The following is a 9,149-nucleotide window of genomic DNA, read 5'->3' as shown; positions in this document are numbered from 1 at the left end:
TGAGAGTCAATGTATGATCAGGGTGCCATCACTGTGTGGCAGTAAGTTGACTGCCAGGACAAAATTCGGAACAGCCAGAGGAGGCATGTACACATACAAGTGCATGGGTCTGGTTAAAATGATGTGAGACACCCTGCGGATAACCAACTCTGGTCCTGAGGAAATGGGTTGAATGTCAGGGACTACTATGACGGGGCCCATTCAATCAGAGCAGGCACACCGTGGCAGTGATAAGAATGCTGAGATCCAGTCATTTGAAAGGGAAATACAATGCTATTTGCAATCAATACCCTTACCTAACAGCTGTCTCACGCATCAATGAGGAGAGGAACTAAAAGTTAAATGTATTGCACCTTGATGGTCAACTGGATTACTTATGTCAACATTTAAAGAGATCACCAATACATTTCTCCATTTCATTGCAGAGGATGAACTCTCACCTCCTGTCAAGCATGCTGTCCCAGACTTCAGCGATGATGGGGATGATGGCAACATGCCAACCATTGACCAGGACACCCTCCAAGAACTCCTGGAGTCCATCGGGTCACCATCTTCAGACATAGGGAGGGTCAACAGCATTGTGGGGCTCCACATACCAACCAACAAACACCACCCGCCACCCCACCCAGACCCCTGGACTCCGAGGACCCACAGATTAATTTTCAACGTAGGACAGTAGGAGTCCACTGGGAGTCGGTAGAGCAGATGCGGGCAGGGATGGAGACTGTGGCGGCCACCCTAAAGGTAGTCAGTGGGAGCCTCAGTCCCAATAGGGACAACACTGCCGCCATCAGAGGCACTTTCTCTCCGCTCTGTGGCCTCCAGCAGTCCCTGGCTGACATTGCTGGTTTCCTGAGTCAGAGGCATGAACAAATGCCCTGCCAAAGTGGCACCAGTGAGGTGGCCAACCAGCTGGGAGCAATGAGAACCATCATGGAGCAGAAGAAGAATTCCCACTTTGCTGCCATGGCTGCCTACCACTGCGATGTTGCTGCTGTGTTGCAAAACCAGCAGATCCTCCTCACTGCTGTGCTGCCTTATGTGTTGGCACAGATGAATGCTGCTGCAGGCATGGGATCCACACCTTTCACCTCTGATGTATATGTGCCTACCTTGGCTGCCGCACCTACAACACCCCGTTCAATGGGAGATATCGCACACATCAGAGAAGGAAGATGTGGACAGCACCACTTTCCTATGAAAAACTCTCCAATAACATTAATCTATGACACATACCCAGTTACTCCCTTTTTTGCCCTGTTCACCTTGACCATTTGTGGACAGTCAGTGTGGCCTATCATCCCTAATGACATTGTGGTCATCCTCCTCAATGAAGCAGTCCTTGCCTCCACATGTCGCATATCATGTTCCCCACATAGACTTGGTTCCACAAGCTCAAAACATCTTTTGGGGTTGTTGTCCCCAATGAACTTTACCTGTGAGCCGCTTCATCATTTGCACATGTAAATAAATGCATTTAGTACTACCTGTGTGCTGATTGTCTGTTGGAGTCAGTATCAAGTTGACCATTAGGCATTGTGTGAGGTAAATACACCAACTACTTACCAAAGGGACACATGTTTTTTAGAGTCAGGGACAACTCTAGGCAGTGAGAGTGTAACATATTTGGTGAACTCTGTGTGTTGACTAGTAAGTGGTTACTAAAGGTCGAAAGCATGAAGTTCTACTAGTGTCATGCAGTCGATATTAATGGTTAATTACGTCAACCCAGAAGTGCGGGGTCTACCATGGATACTACCAAGAAAACAACATTGGGCTGACAAGTAAACACTGCAAGTGTGAGTGGGAATGGGGCAGCCATCAGTGTCTGAGTCCAAAACCTACAATTTGGGCTAATGTTTTGACTACAACATCCCTCCAAAGCATGTTGCATGACATACCCACACAGAGATATCGTATGCTAACAAATGAGTTGTACTGTGTACGATTTCCATCATGATTACCACGTGCACTGCACAACAATGTCTGCAGATAGATAATATAATGTCATGGTCAACCTGACAGATCCCTGTCCATAGTTAAGATACCTACTCACACATGTTGCCAAATACTGCTAACAAGGACAAATGCATGTACAAAACATTACCTGAGCAAACATACAAACTCTCACACAGTACATCATGACGTAGACCTGTATGTAGCAAACAATTACATTTTGGGCCCGATTACGATGAGGGTTGGAAAGTCTCTGACCGTGGGTCGGAGGCTTTGCGAGCCTCATCGCAGTTTCAACCGCCACATTACAATGCAGGCTGGATTCCGATGGCCCCCTTCATCCTGCGGCCTCTGGTTCGGGGCCAAGGGAGCAACTATGGTTCCTCAATCAATCCCTGCACCATGTGCCTGCCACGCGGTGCAGGGATGAACAGATTCTCCTATTTCCCTATGGGAGCTTGTGCTACAACCGGTTTTCGGGTGCAGCACAAGCTCTCATAAGGAAATGGGAGTATGCGACCACACCATGTGCAATCACATCCTAATAAGGTATGAAGAACCGCCGACCCATGGTCGGGAGGTTCCCATTGCATCCGCCCAACATCGTAATAAGACCCTAAATGTCAAAAGAAAAATTTGAATACACAAAACTACCTGCCCTACAGTAACTAATCTAACCTAACCTCCACTATCTTATCCTACATACTATCTAAAACAACCTTAACTTAACCTACCTTACTCCTGCGCATTTAGCATGACATGATAAACATCAACCCCTCCCCCCGTAAGATATGTCTTCACACAAGGACAACAGAAATTACACCTAAACATCAAGTAACTAAACATAGATTTCTAAACAATTATATATGTTATTGACATTTTTAATTTTTTTTATACACATATAAATTACATCAACCCCCCCATTCCAACAAAACAAGAATACCCCTACCCCTTAAAATAGTAACCCACCCCTACAATACCTCTAAAGAACAAGTTACTTACCTTCGATGACACTTTTTCTGGTGGATACAGTATCCTCACCTTTTGAATTACCCCTGCGCCAACATTGCACTGAAACTTTTTCTTAGCTCTCCCACGTCGATGAGGACGTCACAATGGCACGGCTCCTCTCGCGACTCCATATGACGTCATCGGAGCCATAAGAAGACCTCGTTACCGTGCTGACGTCAGTTCCACCCATTTGTTCTGTGCCTTCAAGGCGAACGGGTGGACTGACAACATAATTGGAGTATACACAGTATACAATATATACACGAATATACACAGTATATAATTAAAAAGGGAAAATCTAAAAATACAAAGCATTTCCTAACAACCAACAGCATGGTATGGCATGCAAAAGACATAGGAAGACAACCATGTCAAATAATGAAAAACTTTTTCGGTATACGAAGGTGGACAACGGGGAGGAGGGTGGGTCAGTGAGCAATCCACAGGCAGATACTGTATCCACCAGAAAAAGCATTACCGAAACTAAGTAACTTGTTTTTTTGATGGATGCATCTGCCTGTGGATTCCTCACCTTTTATTTTAAATCCCACAGCAGTCCCGCTCCCAGAGGAGGGTGTCCACCTACTCATACCAAAAAGTCCTGCAGCACTGAACGTGCAAAATGGCCATCCCTCCTCTGAGGCATAATGAAGGGAGTGGGAGGAAACCTATTGGTGAGGCCCTTAATGAACCTCATAACAATGGGGGACTTAAACAAAGACGGCTGGTCCCGCAAACAGAGAAAATCAGACAAAGCCGGCAGCTTTACCTTAGCCGCAGCACATCCCTGCTGAGCCAAGGAAAGAGGGAATCCAAGAACATGAGATAAATGGGCCTTCAAAGGATCAATGGACCTCTCTCCACACCATTTCACAAACTTGGACCATCTACAGGAATAAATGGATTTGGTGGAGTGTCTCCTGGATGATAAAATAACATCCACCACATCCGGTGGGAGAGAGAAAGAACTCAGATTGCCCCGTTCAATCTCCAGGCAAGAAGGTGCAGGCTCTGAAGGTGGGGGTGTAGAACCTGCCCATGCGACTGCGAGAGGAGATCTGCCCTGAGAGGGAGATGGAGCGGAGGGTGCGATGAGTGGTGAAGAAGGTCTGTGTACCACGCCCTTCTTGGCCAATCCGGGGCGATCAATATAACTTGGGCCCGCTCTTGGCGAATCTTCCTCAGAACCCAAGGAATCAAGGGTATAGGAGGAAACACGTAAAGGAGCTGTGAACCCCATTCTAACTGAAACACGTCCCCCAACGCTCCCCGCATCGGAAACTGGAGACTGCAGAACGACGGACAGTGCACGTTCTCTTGAGTGGCGAAAAGGTCCAACCTGGAAAACTCCCACTTCTTGAAGATGTGATGAACCACCTCTGGATGAAGCCTCCACTCGTGGTCGGCCGAGAACTGCAGACAGACTGTCCGCACGCACATCTAACTCTCAGGCCAGATGATTTGCAAACACACAAATCTGATGGCCCTGAGCCCAGGACCAGAGTTGCATAGCCTCTCTGCAGAGACGATATGACCCTACGTATCCCTGTTTGTTTATATACCACATCGCGGTAGTGTTGTCCATTAAGACTTGAACCGACTGACCACGAAGGGAAGGAAGGAAAGCCTTGCGAGCCAAACGTATTGCCCGCAATTCCATAAGGTTGATGTGAAGCAACCTTTCCTATGGAGACCAAAGACCCCTGATCTCCAGTCCCCCAGATGAGCACCACACCCTAGAGTGGAGGCATCTGTGATCACCGTGGCCACCGGTGGAAGAAGTTGAAAGGGCCTCCCTTGAGAGAGGTTGCCCTCTACACTCCACCAAGACAACTCCGCTGTAGTGTATCTGGAGATCCTGACCGTCTCCCTGAGATCTCCGTTGTGCTGATACCACTGCCTGCGGAGGCATCACTGGAGTGCCCTCATGTGCCAGCTTGCATGGTTGACCAACAGTATGCAGGAAGCAAACAGACCAAGCAGGCGTAGTACCCTCAGGACTGGAACAACCGCTCCATCGTGAAACAAAGGAATCATCTGAATGTCGAGAATCCTCTGCAGAGGCGGGAAAGATCGACACACAGTTGTGTCCAGTACTGCCCCCATGAACAGGTTGCGCTGTGAGGGCACCAGGTGAGATTTGGGCGCATTTATTGAGAAGCCCAAGTCGAACAACAGCCGTGCTATTACCTGCAGCTGATGAAGCACCATCTCTGGAGACTTTGCTTTGAGCAGCCAGTCATCCAGATAGGGGAAAACAGGAATCCCCGACTTTCTAAGATGAGCTGACACCACCGCCATCACCTTTGTGATGACCATAGGCGCAGAAGTAAGACCGAACGGGAGGACCGCAAACTGGTAGTGTTGAGACCCCACCCTGAAACTGAGATACTTCCGATGCGACTTTAGGATGGGAATGTGAAAATAAGCATCCTACAAGTCGATCAACACCATCCAGTTTTCCTGCTGCAGCACCAGAAGAACCTGAGCTAGGATCAGCATCTTAAACTGCTTCTGTTTGAGGTGAAAATTCAAGACCCTGAGGTCTAGGATCGGTCTTAACCTGCCGTCCTTCGGGGGATCAAGAAATACCAGGAGTAGCATCCCTTACCCCTTTCCTGCTCCGGAACCACCTCTTTGCACCTTTCTGAAGTAAAGCAAGAACCTCCTGCTGCAATAATATATAAAGAACCTCCCACTCAACCAACAATTATTTTCTCAGTGGCTAAATATAGCTCATACGGGCAAAGCCTTAGTGGTAGATATGACTAAAACAGCAACAGTTCATTTATCTTCGGGGAGAGTAGTTGGCCTAACAGCTAGGGCAGTCAACCTCGAATCTGGGGAACTGGGTTTGAGTCTCTGCAATGACGCTGAACATCCTGTGATTCTGGGCAAATCACTTAATCTCCCTGTGCCTAACCAAAATTAATGTGTGTCCTCATGTAACGTAACTGGTGCTATGTAAAGCGCTCTGATACCCGATTCGGGTCAAGTTCGCGTTATATAAAACTCCCAAAAAAAAAAAATCTTGTTAAATCTTCTGTTGTAATTCTATTTTACTAGTTATAAACAATTTTTTCCATTTAGAATTTTTTTTAAGTTTAAAAGTCAAAATCTTTCTGTGTTCTTATATACAGTACAAAACATGCATATTTCAACAAAATAAACAATTTTCCTAAAATGTACAGTTAAAGCTTAATTGTGCAATATTAAACATACAGTTTGTCGTGTTAAAGTTCAACCCCTTCCATTGTCATAAGTGAACTAACAGTCACCTCATCCCAATCATACACATTCACACATCACAATCATAAGGTTCCAGCTTAAATGGCTTTTACAAATGAACTCACGGTGAGAATCCTCCTTTATTTTCCACGGTTTTGGCACCAGCTGGAAAATGATCAGGTCGACGCACGTTTCAGTGGATTATTAAACTTGACTCCACCTTCATCAGGACCACTCAATTTCATTAGGTTAGAGCAGCTGAGTTTGTAAAGGGGAGTCTAAAAATACAAAGGGATCAAAATCAGTTTAAAGTGCCCTATCAAAATTTCTTTTAAGCATTAAATGGCGACTACTGCTCTATCAAAGAAGTAATTGAAAATGTAAAGAAAGACTGAGTCATGCTTAGCATGCCACCACCATGTGCAAAATACAATAGGAAAAAAAAGGCAAAAGAGGGCATGGCCAAGAGCGTCACGATGGCGGTCACACTTTAGAAGTGCTCCGGACCCCTCCGTCATCCACTCTGCAATCCATCGCCATCGATACCTTTTCACCTTCCACACTGAGTCCCTTGCTGCCCGGGACCCTGGAGCCCCCTTCGGAAGATTGCATCCCCTCTCGAGGGCAGCTACGAGCCAGGCGGGCGGGGTCGACCAAAACCCCTCTGAAAGCATTGGGTGGTGGGGTGCGAGTAGTCCTCTTGTTCTCTTTCCTACCCCCCCTCCCCTGGCCCCAGGCTCGCCCACCACCTCAACACCCTGGGGCCGCATTCTGTCCTCTTGTCCGCGCCGGCCCTGGCGCCCTAGTCCCAGTGCCAACTTTGGCCCTCCATTGTAATCCTGCACGCTTGAGAGTCATCGGCGGACGCGAGTGGGTCTGCTGAAGGAGGACATCGCCCGTCGGTCGGGCGGCGAGGTGTGGAACGTTCAGGCCCCTCCCTCCTCATCCGCCTCCTTCATTCCCCCCTTCTTCTCGCCTGAGCGCCCAGGGGCTGGGTTGAATCTTTCTCCCTGCTGGACGGCAGCCATGGGTAGGGACAGAACATCAAAAACTCCCACCTCCCAAACCTAAATTGACCGGTTCACTAATATGGACGCCGGGGCCTCGGGAGGGACCACAGGCAAGGAGGCCCCTGCGCACCTGTCCACCATCCTCCAGGCTATCCAAGCATCGCAATCTTCGGTGGAGAGTAAGATTGCGGAAGTCCGGGTTGATGTGACTCTTATCCGGCAGGATCTCTGCAACGCTGTAACCCGGATCAAAGAAGCTGAATCTCGCATATCCACCGTGGAGGATGACGTTCAGCAGCTTAAGGCCCAGGTTGCTCGCCTCCAGTCTCACACCCAGGAGCTGCATCGGCGGGCTGAAGATGCCGAAAACAGGTCCCGTCGCAACAACCTTCGACTGGTCGGTTTTTCGGAGGGCATGGAGCAGGGTCGAGCGCGGTGGACTTCATGGAGCACTGGCTGCGCTCCTGGATGCCCGAGGGCTTTCTCTCCCCATGGTTCGCGAACGAACGGGCACACCCCTCGCTTGCTCCTATACCACCACCGGGAGCGCCCCACCAGGCCGATCATAATGCGGATTTTCAACTTCAAAGTCCGGGACTCTATACTGGCCGTGGCCCGTAAGCAGCAATATCTTAAGCACGACGGTCAGGCAATCATGGTCTTCCCTGGTTACACCTGTGAGGTCCAGGGCCAGCGTCGCTCATTCAGGGAAGTCAAGCAGAAGCTGCGCTCCCTCAACATACAATATAGGCTCCTCTTCCCGGACCGCCTGCGAGTGGTGTTTTAGGACAGAATCCTCTTCTTCGACACCCCTGGAGAGGCATGGACATGGGCGACGGAGGAACGCCCCCTCAGGCTCAGGGTTCCGAATCTGCCTCCTGCAAGCAGTGCTGGAGGTGCCCGGCGAGACATGCCTGCGCTCCGACTGAAATGCAACTGCTCCAGTAGGCGCAGAGGCCAGAGGTGTGCCCGTTCCGACTTTCCGTTGGGCCCTTCTCGGCAGCTGACGCCCGAGCTGCTCGCTGGAGTTCCCCTTGCCGGGCAGCGGGCTGGTTCCTCGGGCCGCTCCGATCCTGGGACTGCCTCACCTCACTCATCGCTCCTGGACCTATCAGATACGGACCTCTCCCGCAGCCCGACGCTTCTTACAGGCCCCGCTTGAGTCCACCTGTCTCTTCAGATTGTCACCGGTTCCGTCCCAGAGACTTCATTTTACCTGGTTACTAACTCTATCTCCCGATGGACACAGACATGAACAACCTAATGTGAGATGGGGTCCTCCACGATTCCTTGTTCCCAAGCGTTTTAGTTTGGTTCTCTCTTAGTTTCTATTGCTTGGGCGACAGATGCTTCCGTTCCTGAAGTATAGGGAGGGGGGCTTGGGGGCAAGGGGCGGTTGCCCCGGTTTGTATTGTGTGTTCTCATTGTTAATGCACCAGCATTCCTTTTCAGCCACAAGGCAAGCGCGCATCGCCCAACACTAGGGTATTAAATCCATTACCTCATGTCACGGCCTCACTCCGGCCGCCTCTGCCACCCTTGCCGGCTGTCCGGCCCCTTACCCGCATTCCCCCTGCATGACCATTATACCGGGACGGTGCCACTCCATATAATGTCCTGGAATGTTAATGGTCTGCTGGATAAGGTTAAGCGGGCAGCAGTCTTGTGATATGCCCAGCGTCACAATATAAACATACTCCTGCCCCTTCCTGGTGCGACCTGGTTATGGCACTCTGGCTTCAATCGGGGATCGAGAGGGGTAGCTATCCTGGTGCATCATGCTCTTCCACTAGTGGCGCGCAGGGTGACTCATGACTCTCAAGGCTGCTTTGTCCTTCTGGAAAGGACCTTTGGGGATCGGCCTCTAAATCGGCTTGCTGTCTATTCCCCCCCTCCCTGCTGGCCTCTACACTTAAGCGACTCACCTCCCTGGTTGCTACCTTC

This window comes from Triturus cristatus, chromosome 7 (genome assembly GCF_964204655.1).
Source record: "Triturus cristatus chromosome 7, aTriCri1.1, whole genome shotgun sequence".
Lineage (NCBI taxonomy): Eukaryota > Metazoa > Chordata > Amphibia > Caudata > Salamandridae > Triturus > Triturus cristatus.
Note: the sequence above shows the minus strand (reverse complement) of the source record.